The sequence below is a fragment of the Pleurodeles waltl genome, chromosome 9 (assembly GCF_031143425.1).
Source record: "Pleurodeles waltl isolate 20211129_DDA chromosome 9, aPleWal1.hap1.20221129, whole genome shotgun sequence".
Taxonomy (NCBI): domain Eukaryota; kingdom Metazoa; phylum Chordata; class Amphibia; order Caudata; family Salamandridae; genus Pleurodeles; species Pleurodeles waltl.
The window spans coordinates 303,315,735-303,333,905 of NC_090448.1; positions in this window are offsets into that span (position 1 = coordinate 303,315,735).

The following is an 18,171-nucleotide window of genomic DNA, read 5'->3' on the forward strand; positions in this document are numbered from 1 at the left end:
GAGGTGAGGGGGGCATTTAAGGGGCAATTTGTGTCAATTTAACAGATAAGTTTTGAGTTTTTGGAGCGTTTTGTGTGGAGGCGGGGGCATTAAGGAACTACTAATTTCATGTATATAGCATTTGCGGGTGATTGTTGGGCCCTTGTTTGGTGCCTTGTTACTGGTGGGTGGCCACATTTTGGGTCATCTTTTTTGTGACATCGCTTTTGGGCATTTTGGCTGGAAATTGTGTGGCATGGTAAGCTGATTGTTGAATATTCTTCTTTTGTTGCAAGCCAGCTGGGCTCATTACTGCTGGGTAGGGTCCGGCGCATTTAGTCAGCCTACTCTAGTATGAAGTCTTCACAGTGGCACAGCGCCCAGGGAGGATGTCTTTTAACTGTTTCCTGGTGCTTGTTCTTAAGGGACTGAGGTGCTTCCGGAAGCATTGGTGCGTAGAATGGATGCTATGGACGAGGCAATTGCTTCAGTGAAGTCGCAGCCCGCAGTTGTGCCTGTAGAACAGGCATAGAGACCTTCGGTGTCAGGGGTTCCTCCCAAGGACGCATTCCCTCAGTCCCAGAGATGGCTCATGCACAGGACAAACGTAAAGGGGATTAGTGCGGGCAGGCAGCAGCTAATCCTAGTATGTCGGGGGAAGGGCGCCACCCCTCTGGAAGTTGTGCCGGTGGGTCAGAACCGGGTGCTTGCTGACTCCAGCCAGGTGGCTTCTCAGGGTAGTGTCACAGCACTAATGGGACTGATTGTAGGCGGTGTCATTCTGCAGAATGGCAACAGGTGTACAGCTATTGGGGTTACGCCCTTGGTAGGCCCTGCCTAGTCGGACTTAGTGGCTAATTTAGCAAGTATGTTGCCTAATTTAGCAAGTATGTTGCCTTTGTTCTCCAAAGTAGAGATGTTCTCCGCTCCCTTGATGGATGGTGAGGGGGAATGCCTTGCGGGTATTGCTGATGGTGATGATTTAGAAAGGGCCAGGTGCTTGGTGGCTCATCTTGGTGGTGCAGGGTGTGGTCAGGGATCGCAAGGGAGTGCGGCTGCTTTAAGGGCCGGTGCGGGGCCAGTGGGGTGCCTTTAGTGAATTCTGCAGCCTCCTCATGGACTCAGGTGAAATCACTTGAGTTCGCACCTGTGGTGGGGCTTCGTGGAGCCACTCTCAACCAGCGGTCCAGGTACCTTCAGTATCTGGCACTGCATTCGGGGGCAGAACACCTAGGGGATCTGCAGTGACTGTGATGACTCCCCCTACTCATGGAGCTGCAAACTCAGGTATGGGAACCCCTTTACAGACCATTGGTTTGGGGAATTTGAAGTCCAAGCATGAACAGCTAGGCAGGCTTGTCTCAATGGAAGTGAAAAAGAAAATCTGGAAGGGGGCATATGTAGATGTTTTTTGAGTTACTGGTAGATAAGTCCGAAAGGGAGAAAGCCAAATGTTGCAAGGAATGTTTGCACTCTAAGGACTCTGGCCATTGGCTATACAAGAAGAAGGTTAAGGAAACACTTGTTAATTGGGTTAGAGGCTTCTTGACTTACCAAGCCATTTTTGCTGTGAGTTTTAAAGATTTTGGGCCAGATGTATCAAAAAAGCCTTTTGCGATGCGGAAATAGCGATTTTTAAGAAATCGCTATTTCTGGGTCGCAAAATGCTATGTATCACATTTGCGATTCGGTAATAGTGATTTCTTAAAAATCGCAAATGCTATTACTGAATCGCAAATTGCGATACAGCCGCCATTCGCACCTATGGGCCTGCCGGCCCATATTTGCGAATTTTTTGCATTTCCCAAATAGCAAATTCCTAACTGGAATTCGCAATTTGGGAAATGCAAACTCCAGGGTGCTGGGGGCCTAAGGCCCCCTCTGCTGCACCCCAAAACAATTTTGGAAGACATGTAAGGTACACACATGCCAAAAGGGCATGTGTGCGTTAAATGTCAATTTTAAAAATGCATTTTTAAAATTTGCACATGGTTATCACCAAGTTCAACTTGGTGGTAATAGCGATTCCTTAATGCCCAATTCGCATTAAGGAATTGCTTCATACATGTGCTTAAGAAATCACAAATAAGGATTCCTTATTTGCGATGCCGCATTTAGAGAATCGCAAATTGCGATTCTCTAAATGGGGTCACAATTTTAAGGAATCGCTATTTTAGCGATTCCTTAAAATTGCACTGCAAATGCCTTTCTTGCATTCAGAAAGGTGATTTTGCATCCGCAAACGGCCGAATTTTGCTATTTGCACCGTTTTCGAATGCAGAATTCTTTGATACATCTGGCCCTTTGTGCCCAACTAATGTGCTATCAAAATAGGATTGTGTGCAGTCATGACGAGTATGGTGGGTCAGCCTGGGAAAAATATGGTAAGGAGTTCAGAAGGATTAAAGCCACTAGGCCCATGCTGGGATTTCAACAGGCACACTCGTACCCGGTTAGCAGGGACTTATAGGTTCAGACATTGTTGCTCATTCTGCAGCTTGGCATCCCACCCAGAATCTAAGTGTTTTAGAAAATCCAAAGAAAAGGGGGCCATGAAACAGGAATGAACACCCCGGTTTTGACAAAGCTCCCTCACCCATTAACTAGACGGCAGTGGTCCCATGGCTCAAAGTATACTATAATCATGTGGCAGCTCAGACATTGTACATAGGTTTCAAGAAAGGTTTCAGGATCCAAGCAGAGAGTTATGTGTGCTCTCCCTATTATTGAATCCAACAGTCGCTCAGATCCAATCCTGGGGTGGCCAGGGCAAAGATCCTGAAGGAGTTGAGTCTTGGTAGGGTGGCAGAACCGTTCCACGCGACCCCTCTTGATGGTTTCGTCTGCACCCTCATAGGGGCGGTTCGGAAAAAAGAGTCAGTGGGTTTAGATTGATACACAACCTGTCGGCTCCCAGGGGTCAGTCAGTGAATGAGGTTATTGTCTTTGCGTTATGCTCGGTTAAATAAGCTTTCCTTGATTAGGCAATTCAGATGCTGCGAGAGCTGGGACCTAGGACCTTATTGGGGAAATCTGACATTGAATCTGCTTTCCGCTTGCTTCCTGTACATCCGCAGGATTTCCATCTGCTAAGTTTCCAATTTGAGGGTGCTTTTTACTTTGATAAGTGTATGCCCATGGACTGCTCGGTGTCATGCTCCTACCTGGAGAAGTTCAGCACGTTCCTTAAATGGGCCTTTAGGTGGAGGTTGGACCATCAATTGGTGTTGCACTGCCTTGACCATTTTCTCCTTCTGGGGCCACCCGAAACGAGGCAATGCGGTGAGGCCTTACAGTCTTTTCGGGACTTGATGGGAGAGTTTGAGGTCCTTCTAGCTCAGGGCAAGACACTAGAGCCTGCACGCAAGCCTGAAAGTAGGAGACATTGATTGATAATATATGTAAGGCCCGGGCCTAGCATAGAGCTTTCTGTATGAAATTGTTTTTGCATGAGTGGGTAGCTCTCAGAAGGATGGAAAGGGGCCCGCTGTTATGGAATAGAAGTTAAGGAAACCCTGGATACTAATTGGAAGCATGAAAAGAGTCTGCCACCTTGTGATGCTTGGGTGTGCTAGAGTATGGATATGAAGGACGAAGTCAGGAAGTGTAGAAAACAGTGTGCCAATATGCATTATACTATGAAAACAAGGCAAAGCCAGTATTGCTAGAGACAGTTCTGCCAATGTGAGCTAAAGTAGGCAAAAGGAGGGAATTCCCATTAAACATAGTAAATAAAGGGCCTGATAGTACAGAAAGAAAAGTATATAATCACGCTATATAGCCAGGAAGCATAATAAGCTGTCTTAATGTATGGCATAGAGAATGGAAACAAAGGGCATTACATGTAGTACCTCAATATCATAGTCAAAATATTGACCTACGGATATATCAAGACCATAAGATTAACTCCCAAAATACTGTCATGGTGAAGTCAAAATTTGTAAATCTACACTTACCTTGCCGATATTTCAGGAGTCAATATCATGATTACAATATATCTATAGAAAGGTAATACGATATTGTGATATGCATCCACAGCCTGCCTGCATGTAATGGACTGACATTTTGTATGCTGCCACAAGTATATAAACAAGCATTGGCAAAGCCAAAAAGGCTGGCCTTGTCAAACTGGCAAGTTGGTTACTTTTTTATTTTTGATTCCATGCATTTGCCCAAAAAACATGAAAACATACCACCCCTTAAATTCTACATCCATGTATTTCCATTCAAATGTAAACTTTTTAAAAAAAACAAATAAAATAACCACTGTCTAGAATTTTAACAGACTGGTATGGATAGTACCTAGCAGGCAGATGTACGAAGAACAAATATAGAAATTCTTATTCTTTTCATGCATGTCAGGAAATTATGATTCTCATTGGCAAAAAGAAAATATGCTATTGGCTTTGATTTAATTAAAATTAAAGACATAGTTCAAACACACAGAGGTATACAAAAAACTAAAGGATGGAAAGAATTTTTTTTTAATGGAGTTAAGTATTCACCCACCAGCCCAGGCACTGAAGTGTTCCTGTTTTTAGGCAGGCGTGCCCATTTGACCTGGAAACATGCTATCACTCACAGTGCAAGGATCCGAATGGCTGAAGTGGGCTGACCCATTACCCCATTTTTCATGCTACGGTGGTTGTAAGGAAAAGGTAAATGACAAATAAAGAGACCAAAGACTGAAAAAGGCTGACCAAAAGCCTCTCTATGTGTGTATATATTTATAGATAATGTATTTATGATTTTACAAGAAGATGTCGAGACAGCTAGGGATGCCTCTACACCAGCCCCTCAAAGGCCTTGCTGGTCTAAGAGGGAGTTTGGAAATATGTATTATGGTTAGCCAGCAATTCTAGAATACAAGGAATAAAATGGGAACAATTGGAGCTTGTGTTCTCTTAGAGGGATGTGCTACCATGTTGTTTCTCTAGAAACATCCTGCAATCCAGTCATATTCCTCATGGGTTTTCTTACTCAGTAAACATTTTATTTTGATGATCGATGTAGGGAGGAGATTGTAGTGTTGACACAGGAAGTGGGCAACACCTCTTGCAGAGACTCGGAAGTGGTCGTAGGGAGAAGACCCCCCTGACAGAGGTGCGAGATGGATCGCACCAGAAGGACGGAAGGGAGGGTATAAATAAAAGTGGGAAGGCGGGAACAGGGTTGAGCGCGGGTAGAGTTTAAAAGTAAAAGGTTGTGACTAATTACCTGAGTCTGAGTCGTTCTTCCTGCGCAGCACGACAGCGACTCGTCACGACTATTGGCGACGAGGTGGGCCTACGGAGTTCGATAGCAGCGTCACCCCAGTGCGTAGTACCAGCCAGATTGGTGCTTCGCCCCACCTGCATGGCCCGGCGCGCGGTACAACGGCAACCCGACGGCCGCCTGCCATCTCCAGAACCCGTCCTACGCTCCCCAGCAACTGCCAACACAGCTGCACGGTCGGCGAAGCCAAAAGAATTCCACAAAGTAAGACGCGGCGCGCACAGTTCGGCGGCCGCACTTACTTAGCAACAACTGCCCCGACATTCAGCACGGCTCCGGCAACACGCCAAGAATCAGCGCCGGACACGGTCGGAGAGTCATTCTCACGGACACACCCTAGATGGGTGCGAGCATCCGCTCCAGGTGAGGAAGGCCCCTGAAATACCGACTGCTGCCACACGCATACAGTCACAAGCCTACCAACTCGGAGAAAAGCATTTTTCCTGCTCGTCTGTGTCACATCCAGCCCCCAGCGCCCAGAACCAGCACAGGGGCACCACAACAGCAGCATTTTGGGCACACCACAGCCACCAGCAAAAAATTATAATTTTGTTTTTCTTCTTAAAAAAAAAACAAAAAAAAGTTGTTTCTCCTTAAAAAAAAAAAAAAGGAAAAAAAAAAGAGAGATAGAATCTGCGCCGGGCAAAACAACCTCAAGCCCGCACGCACAAGTGACAGCAGAGGATCCGAGGCCAGCACACAATACCTCACCGTAACCAAACTCCCTCTCGCCATGGCCAGCATACCACCACTGGAGCCTTTCACCATCACGGGCGCACCTCCCACCCAAGCCGCGAGGTGGAAAGTCTGGGTGGAGCGCCTCAAAACATACTTTGAAGCTCTGGATGTCCAGCCGGAAAGACGAAGACCCCTCCTTCTCCACATCGGCGGGGCAGACATCCACAAAGTCTTCAAATCAGTAACTGAAGCGAGGCCGCGCACATACGAAACCCTGAAAGTAGCAATCACCGCGCACTTCGAGCCCTATGCGAACCCGTACTATGAGAGGTTCCTGCTACGCCAAGCCCGCCAAACAACAGACAAGTCAGTCGACGTCTTTTATTCCAGACTGAAAGAGTTAGCCAGCCCCTGCACACTGCCCGATGAGGAGGACGAAATCCGGGCACAGTTCATCCAAGGGTGCTCGTCATCACAGCTCCGAGAACGCATCCTGCAACAACCAAACATGCCCATGAAGGACATCCTCACCCTGGGACGGTCTCAGGAACTATTGTGAGCTCGAGCGGCACACATGGAACAAGCGCCACCAGCCCAGGTGAAAGCAGAGGCAACTAACGCGGTGACGGCGAATACACCGCGACCAAAAGGGGACAGCTATAGAGGAAGGCTAAAAGGCAAACCATGCAAGTGGTGTGGCGGCCCGGCACCACATCCCACCACCTGCCGAGCTTGGGGCAAAACATGCAGCGCATGCGGGAAAGCCAACCATTTTGCAAAAGTCTTCAGATCCACGCCCAAACCAACAGTTCACACCACAAGAAAGTCAATCAAAATGGTCGAAACCACGCCAGACCCAGACTCGGACAGTGATATGGACAACGACCAGCACACAGTCCATGTGGTGCACACCATTGGGAGCCGGCGACTACCCACATGCCAAGTTATAATCCAAGGATCTTCCATACCAGCACTAGTGGACACCGGCGCCTTCATAAATCTGATGGCCATGGACATATATATGACCTTACCCAAACCTCTGTCGCCACTCCGACCCACAAATGTACAGGTATTTGCGTTTGGCAACACCTGACCCCTAGATAGCGGGGGCATTCACGACGGAAATCTCCCATGATGCCACCGGAAAAGCCACAAAAATCTACGTATCCAAAGACGGCGCGGGGTTCCTGCTAGGCTGCCAAACTGCCCAAGACCTCGACCTAGTACATTTCGCGTTTAGCATCCATGCTAATGCGCTCCGAGACCTAATAGAGGAATTCAACTCCCTGTTCGAGGGCATCGGCTGCCTGAAGGGGCCCCCACTCCGGCTCCACATAGACGACTCGGTCACCCCCACAGCCCTCAGACATCGGCAAGTGGCGTTCCACCTTAGCCCCAAAGTTGAATGCGAACTCCAACTCCTGGAACAAGAAGGCATCATTGAACGGGTCTCAGGCCCCACACCGTGGGTTTCTCCGATCGTAGTCGCAAGGAAGCCCGAGCAACCTGATGCTGTCCGCATCTGTGTAGACATGCGCATGCCGAACCTAGCAATCAAGAGAGAAAGACACCTGACTCCAACCATAGATGATATCCTCAGCGAACTAACAGGATCAAACTGGTTCTCAAAAATGGATCTCCGGTCAGGATACCACCAAATCATGCTACACCCGAGTCACGGCCCATAACCACATTCTCCACACACAACGGCCTTTGGCGGTACAAGCGACTCAACTTCGGCATATCCAGTGCGGCAGAAGTCTTCCAACATGTCATAAAAGAAGTCCTGCAAGGACTTCTAGGAGTCCTAAATGTGAGCGACGACATTTTGGTTCACGACCCCACCGTCGAAATACATCTAAAGAGACTGCGAGCTGTGTTCATGAGACTACAGAAACAAGGACTAACGCTCCACCGGGAGAAATGCGAATTCCTGAAAGAAGAGATCTGTTTCTTTGGATATCGTTTCTCCAAGAATGGCGTCAGACCAGACCCCCTCAAAGTCAGGGACATCCAAGAAGACCCAGCGCCCACGTCAGTCTCGGGAGTCCGAAGCTTCCTAGGCATGGTCACATACTGTGGCCGCTTCATGAAGAACCTTGCAGACATCACTGGACCCCTGCTACAGCTCACGCAAGCAAACCACCAATGGGAATGGTGCGAGGAACAAGAGCATGCCTTCCAAGCCACCAAAAACGCACTTTCCGCCGACACCACGCTAGCGTTCTTTGACCCTCAACGCAACTCACAGCTAGTCGTTGACGCCAGTCCCACAGGCCTAGGAGCTGTGCTAGCGCAGAAACAAGACTGTGGGGAATGGGCCCCCATCGCCTTTCCCAGCTGCACGCTCACACCAACAGAGCAGAGGTACTCACAAATTGAACGGGAGGCCATCGCCATCCACTGGGGGTGTTGCCATTTCCATCTCTATCTGTATGGCAAGTCGTTCTACGTGGTGACCGACCACAAGCCCCTGCTGCCCCTTTTCAAAGGTTCGTCCTCAAAGCCACCGCCCAGAATAGAAAAATGGATCCTGCATCTCCAAGAATTTGATTTCACACTCGAATACCAACCAGGCACAAAGAACCCTGCGGATTTTCTGTCCCGTCATGCTCGCCTGGCCACACCCCAAGAAGTAGAAGAAGCCCAAGAAACAGAAGAGTACGTGCGGTTCGTGGTAGATCGAGCCAGACCTCTGCCCATACCGCTCAGTGAAGTAATAACAGCAACCAACCAGGATGAATGCCTACAAATTGCCATAACAGCCACCCGGATAGGAGATTGGCGGCCGCTCCAACGCCCAGACACTTTCCAAACACAAGAGGCCCAAGCCTGCCTACACGCACTGTTCAACGTATGCCACAAACTCTCGGTGAGCGAAGAGGGCTGCCCGTTGAGAGGTTTCCTCCTGGTAATACCATCCAGCCTGACGTCCAGAACTGTGTCCCTCGTGCACGGAGCCCATCAAGGCATCGTCAAATAGAAAGCCCGCCTCCGGAACAAGGTGTGGTTCCCAGGTTTGGACAAGCTTGTAGACGACACGGTCAAAAGGTGTCTCGTCTGCCAAGCCAGTGGCTGTCCAGACCCCCCAGCACCGGTCATCACAGAACAGGGGCCCTCAGCACCATGGTAAAGGATAAGCGCAGACTTTGGGAGTCTTCCTGATGGGTCCTACATGATCATATTAGCGGACGACTATTCGCGGTACCCTGAAGTCGAAGTGGTACACTCAACATCCCCACACACAGTTATCCCGAAATTCGAGAAACTCATGGCCACTCATGGGTTTTTCGGTGAGGTGCGCACGGATAACGGACCTCCTTTCAAAAGCCATGAGTGGGCAGACTTCCTGGCCTCCACAAACAACAAACACCGGCGCATTACACCCCGGTGGCCACAAGCAAATGGAGAGGTGGAGAGATTCTTCAAAACCATAAATAAAGTTATCCGCATCGCCGTGGCAGAAGCTGGAAACCTAGAAAGCGCAATATACACCTTCCTAAGGGAATGCAGGGTCACGCCTCACGCCACCACCGGAGTCACCCCCAGCCAACTCTGTTTCGGGAGAAAGGTAACGGATGCCATCCCACATCACCCGTCATGGGCAACACAACCACCACTACCAGACAGATCAGCAGCAAGGAGAGCCAACACGAATGCATATGCCTCCAGGAAACAGAGAGCTTGTGTGGTAACAGTGCAGGTAGGCGATGCTGTCCTGGTCAAAGACCGCCACCCATGAGGCAAGTTGCGTCTGCCTTTCAAGACACGGCCGTGGACTGTGACCGCTGTGAAAGGCACCATGGTGACAGCCCGGCGGGGGCCAGACACTTTGACCCGCAACATGGCATTCTTCAAGTGCCTGTCCCTAATGACACCCAGCGAGAACAGGATGAGCAGCACGGATGAGAGGACAGACTCAGACGTGGAACCCGCATGCCAGGAGTCGACAAGCGGAGGAGCGGGGATCGCCACAGAACACCAGGTAATTCATCCAGCACCAGAACAAGTGCAAGAGCAACCCACAGGAGCAAAGACACCTAACAAGAGCGCAGAGCAGATCCCAGTGTCAGACCGGTCCGGGAGCTGAGGCACAACCCAGACCCCTCTCGGCGATAAGCAGATTTTACATGTGACTGACTCTAACAGAGGAGACCTAGGGAGAGACTGAACATCCTGCTTTGTCAGAGACCACAAAGGCTTTAGCATCATCTCAAGTTGTGTTGTTTGTTTTGTATTAGTTATTTCTCTCGTCCCCGTTGGGGAGTGATGTAGTGTTGACACAGGAAGTGGGCAACACCACTTGCACAGACTCGGAAGTGGTCATAGGGAGAAGACCGCCCTGACGGAGGTGCGAGATGGATCGCACCAGAAGGACGGAAGGGAGGGTATTACATTGGCTCTACATTCTGTGATTCTGGGCGAATCATGTGCTCTTCCAACGCTTAAAAACGAAAAAAATATAGCGCTTAGTTGGATTATGGTATTAACCCTTCTAATGCCCTTGGGCAGGGCCTGCGCTATACAAAAACTGCGAGAAAAATCTGCGGAGAAAATAGGACGCCAAAAATTCACGAAGAAGCATGTGTGGTCCCATGAAATGATAACTATTCATTAATAAAGTGTTTTTTTTCTAATTACACCAGTTTGGCGCATTCCACACATCCTGCTTGTCAAGTATCAAGTTATTGTTTAACCTGAGCAAAAGCGCGGATGCTGGGAATAGTCTGAAAACGATGCAGAATATGAAGAGGCTTTTCCCCTCCAGGTTCGTCTGGCATCCTGTGTGTGTTTCCGGGGACGCCGTACTGGCATGTCCCAGCGGTAAGGAGATATCCGCCCCAAGGCCTAGCAGAAGACAGACTGGCGCACAGCCAGACATCTCTTCATGACCTCATTGCTTCCACCAGAGCTGTCTGAGTCTTGACTAATATTCCTCAAATGAGGTATTCGTTTTGTAGTTTCGCTGATATTTTTTCACACGAAATTAAAAGAATGTCACACATTGAGTGATTTCAGACATCATGTGGGTGGAGAGCTGTTGACAATATAATAGCAAATCTGAACAGGGCTTTGACTATCGACTATCTATGACAAGCCTGCTAATGTATTGTCATATCTACTTCTGTTATTTCAGTTTCATTATAGGCAGTCCCACAGCTGTGCTACTGCAATGAAATTCTCCTTAGCAGATAATGAAGCCATGATCGCCCTCAACAAAGTAACACTTAGTCCCTCCTCACAGGTTCTCTGTAATTCACAGGTCGGTCGGATACCTTGTTCCTGGCCCAATTGGGAATTACCAGTAATGAAGGAATGCCACATTATCTGTAGTCCCCCTCTCAGACATCACTAGCTGGGAGCTGATTCAATTACTGGGTGCACATTGACTGAAAAATGAGGAATTATCAATACCGACTGTATCTTTAATTTTGGATGTTTGAATTCGAAAGAAAATTGTTCTTGTTAGAGGGCTGGATACTCAAGGGAAATTCAAGGGAGACTGCCTATGCACAACTGGGAAATTATTTAAACTTGTGTAACTAGGAACAGGATCGGACATGCTGTAACTTATTCATTCAACTATATTTAAGTTTGCTTGATGACACACTGTTGTGATATCAGGGTTTTCTCCGCTGCATCACAAAACAAACATCAGCATTAATTCCCTAAAGCAATTATTTAATGATCTGTTATGTGATTAACATTTGTATAGAGATTTCAACCATTAGAATGGCACCATATACATTTTTTGATCTGACATCTATCAGACTGAAGATTTCCATTGACCTTTTGTATATGGTTAGTTGTACGGAGTTACTGACGTTGTTACTTACTGGTAATCTTCATTATCCTGATTAGGGGTCCTCCTCGTCCCGGTCAGCGGAAAAGATTTCAACCATTAGTATGTCACCATTTCAATTTTTTGATCTGAGCTCTATCAGACGTTCGCAGATTTCCATTGGCCTTTCGGATATGGTTAGTTGTTTGGGGTTAATGGAGATATGCTTGTCAAAAGCTCCCTGCTGCACTTCCTCTAAGTGTACCAATACTTTGTTTACTTTAGAGGCGAATCAAGTTTGATCCACATAAGAATTTGTGTAGTGAGTAATATGCGTAGATAGATGTGATGATGGATTTTGCCATTTTTTGTTGTTAGTTCTCTATTGACTGGCATGTAGGCACCACAAGACATGATGATAGCCATGCAGTGATGCTGTGCTTCTGAGGGGTGGTATATTTAAGCTATCTGTATTTGAGTGTTTCTAAGATTGATGTAAGTTTTGGGAAGGATATGTGCTGTTCATTTGAAAGTACTTTACATGCTATAGGCGCTTGGTAGAGGATATGCACACCAAGGTATTACAGTTCTGTTTAATTTGTTCTATTTGTGGAAAACAAATTATGGGTGTTGCATAGTGGGTATTGTTGAGTGGAAATTGTTGTTTGGTGTCCCATTATAACTAATTATGGCATATCGGAGGTGTGTTTGGTGCATGCGGTGGCGTTGTTCTGCTGTGAATTGTTTGGTGCTGCTGTCGTGGTTTTTGAGAACTATTGCCTCAGTTACCATTTTCTCATAATGTGGAAACTGAAAACTATTCGAAGAAATGAGATGTGCATGTTTGATGATTATTCTTGGTGATAAATGTGCTCTACTTTGGGTGTAAAACTCGGAAGACATGCCATTTTTTTGCACAGAAACCCATTTTATGCCCAGAATATGCATTTCAGAATGCCCCCAAATATTTCATGACCTAAATTGGTGGAACCCGATATAATACAATTTATGAAAGATATTACACATCTGTTTTTTTATGGAGCAATTGAGCTGTCACAGTAGAGGCAAACATAATTGTTTTATACTTGGCCAAGTAGGACAGTGAAATCTCTGAAATTTCTAAAGATGTTTCACAGTAAAGCTTGTAAATGGAGATATGGATGCCTGGAGCTGGTCTTGGCTCAGGTGAGCGCTTTATGGAAATACAACATTTTCATATCTATTCCAAAATGTTGCCTTAACATTCATGCCGCAGGCAGTTTTGAAGTGTACACCAAATGTTCTAGTACCCGGGTGGACAAAGGTCAGCGGCTCTCTGTAAACATTTCCAAAAGAGGCAAGATCTCTTACACTCAATCCAAACATTTGTATATTTTTTATGTTGGGCGCAGCATGACTACTTTGCAAATCAAAAGTGATTGTCCTCAAATGCAGACAGACACAAATTAGGATGCTTAAGGCTGGCTTAGAGATTAGATTTTCTCTGTACCTAAGGATGCTTAGCTGTGGACAAATAGACATTGGTTTAAACACAAAAATAGGAGTAGTTGAGGGAAGGCAGTAATGAGACAAAGCCTAAAGAGAAATAAAATATTCATAGTGACAAATTGTGAGAACATATTCTGGAATTCCAGGGCAGACAAGAGTAAGTAACCCCAGATTGTAACAATCGAAGCCCTTTACCATTGGTGCCCTGGGGAGCTTATCCTATTCTTGAGCCCCAAACTTAGCCCAAGCACATCCCATTTATTTCGGCACTCAACAGGATACTTACAGAGTCATAAGCGGCCCCTTCATTCGGTACTCAGGTGCCAGAAGAAAATTACTGTGATTTTGATACAGAGTAGGCTGATCCACTAGAATCATGGGGTGTTTTTTTGAGTCCTGCTCCCTCTTTTCCAGAGTTGAGGTCCACTCAGTCCCAGTGTGATGTTTCTCCCATTCACTATGTGTCTCACCCTTCCACAGTTCCTTTCTGTCTTCAATGTGTTTATGCATAGGTTGGGCCTGCAAGTGCTGGCAAGAGGTTAGATTTTGCAGACGGACTCTGACCAGCCCAGTCAACATTGCTAAGGTCCACATCTTGTACACCATTGCACACATGACATAGAAGAATGTGTACGGCAGCATCATTGGCCATGAAGAGGTCATACTCTGTTCACTCTGTTCCGGGTCCAGTAGATCTTCACAGGGACATTGCCCTCTGACCCAGGCACATACCCACCACCCAAATAAAGTTGAAGCCGTGGTGAAAAGGTGTAGGTCTATGACCCCCACCATCTGTGGGGAGCAATTCTGGCCAGGTGAAACACATCTCTGGGAGCTTCTGTTCTTCAGACGAGACTGCTGAAATAAGTCTCAATTTCTCCAAGGCACGCCCTCATCGGACCTATGTCTTCTGTGGTGGAAACCTGTAAGATATGTTTGTGGTTCCTCAGAGGATGCTGCAGAGCTATTCAGAGCAGAATTTTCCTACACTACAAAGGCTCCCTCTGTCTTCTCTTCTCCACTTCCTATAATCTGGTCCACTTTAAAGGACTTTTGGCGGAGCCCTGAAATTCACATTGCTGTCAGGGGCTCTCTCCAACCTTCATCTTATGTACCACTTTGGTCCAGGAAATCAAAATAGATTCCTCATCTGCCAAAGTGATTTTCATGACTTGTGCTTTACAAATGTTCTGTCATACATGTATATTTCACAGATGCGTCATCTAGGTCCCAAATGGATGAAGTGAACAACAGTCAGAGAGGACTGACAGACCAATTTAAAACATAGAAGGGGTCAGTAGGTATTTCTTCGTGCCAGGGACAATAAATATGACTGCCTTGCCACTAAAATCTGTTGCTGTCTCATCTGTCAGTCGTCTAGACCTAGTAAACTGAAGTTATTCACGCTCAGAAAAGCACACTCCAGCTGTACTTTTAGAAATAAAAGATCCTCTGAATGGCTCTGTAACACATGTGCCTGAAGATCAGCAAAGTGAATTGCTGCCATTTATTTTTTTTATTTTGGCCACAGCACAAATGAAAATCATGCATGCGCACTGAGGGGCCATATCTCTAGGAAACCTCAGTGCACAAGCATGATTTTAATTAATTAAAGTTACATTGTTGTTAGTAGATCATTAGATGGTCCAGCCTAAAGCACTCACCTAAATACTAACTGACAGCTTATTTAGAGATTAATGGGCTGTTTTACTGGCGCAGTAGGTATCGTGTAACAATAGCAACAGAATACCCTCTGCGTCAAACTCTTGGCCTACACCACTGCCCCGATTTGATGGTGGGCAAACCACCAGGTTTTCGCCCACAGATAAAAATTTACTCCATTGGAATACACGCTCCTCCAGCACCTTGAGAGAGTAGGGGTTGATGGACGTAAGCCATCTGACTGTCTGCCCTTTTTAGGTTTCGCCTGCACGCGCCTGCATGCATACTTGTGAAATCTTGTGTTAGTAAAAAAACTTAAAAGGAGCTTGAAACCAGCCCCTTACTTACTTGAACTTACCATTGGCTTCCTCCAATATCGCTCTGATTTACCTGCTTTGGATTGGCCAGCATGTCGTCTTTACGTCACTTCCTGTCGTCGTCTTCTTTGCCGATCTTGCCCTTTAGTTACCTGTGGACCCAGTACTTCATCCGGTCACTTCCTGTAGGACTCCAGCATGCTATCTTCTTACTTCACTGATGTCTCCTTTCTTTGATGCCTTCTTTTCGGTCTTCTTTCTTCATTGCCGTCTGTCTTCATTTTTCTTTCTGCATACTGTCTTCGGTCTTCTGTTTTCGCTGTCTTCTTTACTGCATACAGTCTTATGTCTTCTCACGTCTGCACTCTTCTCATGTCTTTTGTCTTCTCACGCCTTCGGTCTTCTGCCGTCTTCTCTTTTCTACCATCTTCTTTCTTCTTATATTTTCTCTCTTCTTCTGTCTTCTCTCTTCTTCCATCTTCTATCTTCTTCTGTTTTCCCTCCTCTTCCGTCCTCTCTCTTCTTCCCCTCTTCTGTCTTCTTACATCTTCTGTCTTCTAATGGCTTCGGTCTTCTTCCACCTTCGGTCTTCTACTGTTTTCTGTCTTCTTCTGTCTTCTGCCTTCCGTCTTCTGTCTTCTTTCTTTTTTCTTTTTACACGCATGCCAATATGTATTGCCTTTGTCTTTTATTCTATGTAACTAGCTTACAAATATTAGAAAAATGTTATAATAATGTTTGTTTTTAATTGAATAAAACAAACATTATTATAACATTTCTCTAATATGTGTAAGCCAGTTAAATACAAAAAAGACAAAGGCGAAACCTATTGGCTTTGCCAATGCATGTTAAACTGGGTGATCAGATGGCCTTTTTCTTACTGTCCGTCAATGCCAGGTATGTCTTGTCAGTAAGGGACAGAAAAAAAAGGAAAGGTCTGCCATAACATGGGAGAAAATTCTCATAGCGTGGGGTCATTTGTTTTTCATGCTTCAAAAGCAAACTCTTCCTGTCAATGCATAGGGATTTCTGCGGGGCCAGTGGACATCTGTAAATTTAGTGAGTGGAGTAAAGGCAGGGTGGCAGATGTAAAATTCTTCTCCCCCCTGTCTGCCTTTTCTCCATTAGCCAAACCCCAATCAGGCCCTATGGAAGAACATCTCCCAAGTGTTGTGATCAATATAGAAATGTGTGCAGTCTTGATATGTCTGTAGTGACTTCATTGGGTGAAACTACAGCTTTTGTTGTAAGTAAGAGGTTAACCTGTCAAATAATTAAAGGTGAAAGTACTTTTAATGAGAAGAGGAAATTCAGGGGCATATTTATACTTTTTGGTGCAAAACTGCACTAACACAGTTTTGCTCCAAAAAGTTTATCACCGGCTTGCACCATTTCTGAGCACAAGCTGGGCACCATATTTATGGAATGGTGCACGACGGTGCAAAGGGTAGGCTAGCATAATAAAAATGACATTAGCCGGATGGGGCTGGCATTATGGGAGAAGGGGGTTTTGCACCATAAAATGACGTTAGGCATTTTAGAGTTTAAAAAAATTACTCTAACCAACCTAGCATCCTTTTCTGATGCAAAAACATCCATACCACATGACTCCTGTCTTAGAAAAGACAAGAATCATGCCCACCACCCCAATGGCCAGCACAGGGGACCAGGGTCCCCTGGGCATGGCCATTGTATCCAGTGCCATGTAGGAGGGGCCATTTCAGGGCCCCCAATAACACTTAAAAAAAAAATACTTACCTGTACTTACCTGGGATGGGGTCCCCCATCCTCCGCTGACCCTCTGGTGTGGGTGGGGGTGTTCCTGGGGCCTGGGCAGGGCACCCGTGTGCCTATTCCATGGTGTTTCCCCCTTGGAAATACGCCCACAGGTCCCATAACGCCTGTCCTGACCCAAGTGTTAAATAATGGTGCAAAGCAATCTTTGCACCATTATTTGACCTCTCCTCCCCCCATGCGTGATTTTAGCACAGGGAGATAGACATGGCGCTACGGCCATAGAGTCATTTTTTGCACGGGAACGCCTACCTTGCATCTCAATGATAAAAGGTAGGTTTCCACATCCGAAAAATGACTTTAACTCCATAACTTTGGCGCTAGACGGGTCTAGTGCCAAAGTATAAATATGGAGTTAGTTTTGCACCGAATTTGCGTACAAAAGGCACAAATTTGGTGCAAATCTAATATAAATTTGCCCCTCAGTGTTTTAGTAATTCACAGCACATAGGATGGGAAAAGACGTGATTTGGTTTACTGTTGGATCTGGCTTCTGGATCTCCTCTGTTTCATCTGGTACACTTTCAGAACTCCATCTTTGCTTGTAAACACAACTTTGCCATTAAAGATGCCCCCATATATTTGCAAGTGTCTCTTTCTGATAAAACAAGTCTGTTCAGATTGAAAGATACTCTAGTAGGGCTATGTTTCTGTCCTCTGGGAAATAGCTATACACTTTCGCCCAGACCCACTACAACCTGTGGTGTATCACCTTGTTCTGACACATTCAGGTGCCTAAGAGTCCTTCTACCCAAACTTCTCCCCTTTCTTGGCTCTTGATTTCTCTCCTCCTCCCAGTCTGCATTAATTAAGATGACTGAAATGACAGTATCATGGACCTTACATGTCGGTCTCACTGCTGGTCGAGTTGATTCTGGATGGGTCACCTCATGATTAAATCATCAGGGGTCGTGGTCAGAGCCCTGTCAGGGGCTGCACATTTTCCAGAATGGAGGGTCAGTGATGGGATGAATGATGAATCCTCTGACGTTTTGTTGACCTCAAGAGCTTTAGATATGGCACAGACTGTTTGGGCCTTAGCCTTATGACTATTTCCCCTGATGTGTGCCTGGATCTTTCTTTGGATTCTGCCATTGATTAGTTCATCTCATAGTGAAGCTCAGGTGCCGACTCTATAGATGTCGTCATTACCAGTCATCAAGTCTTAGAAGACGTGCTACCATTTTACCTTTCAGG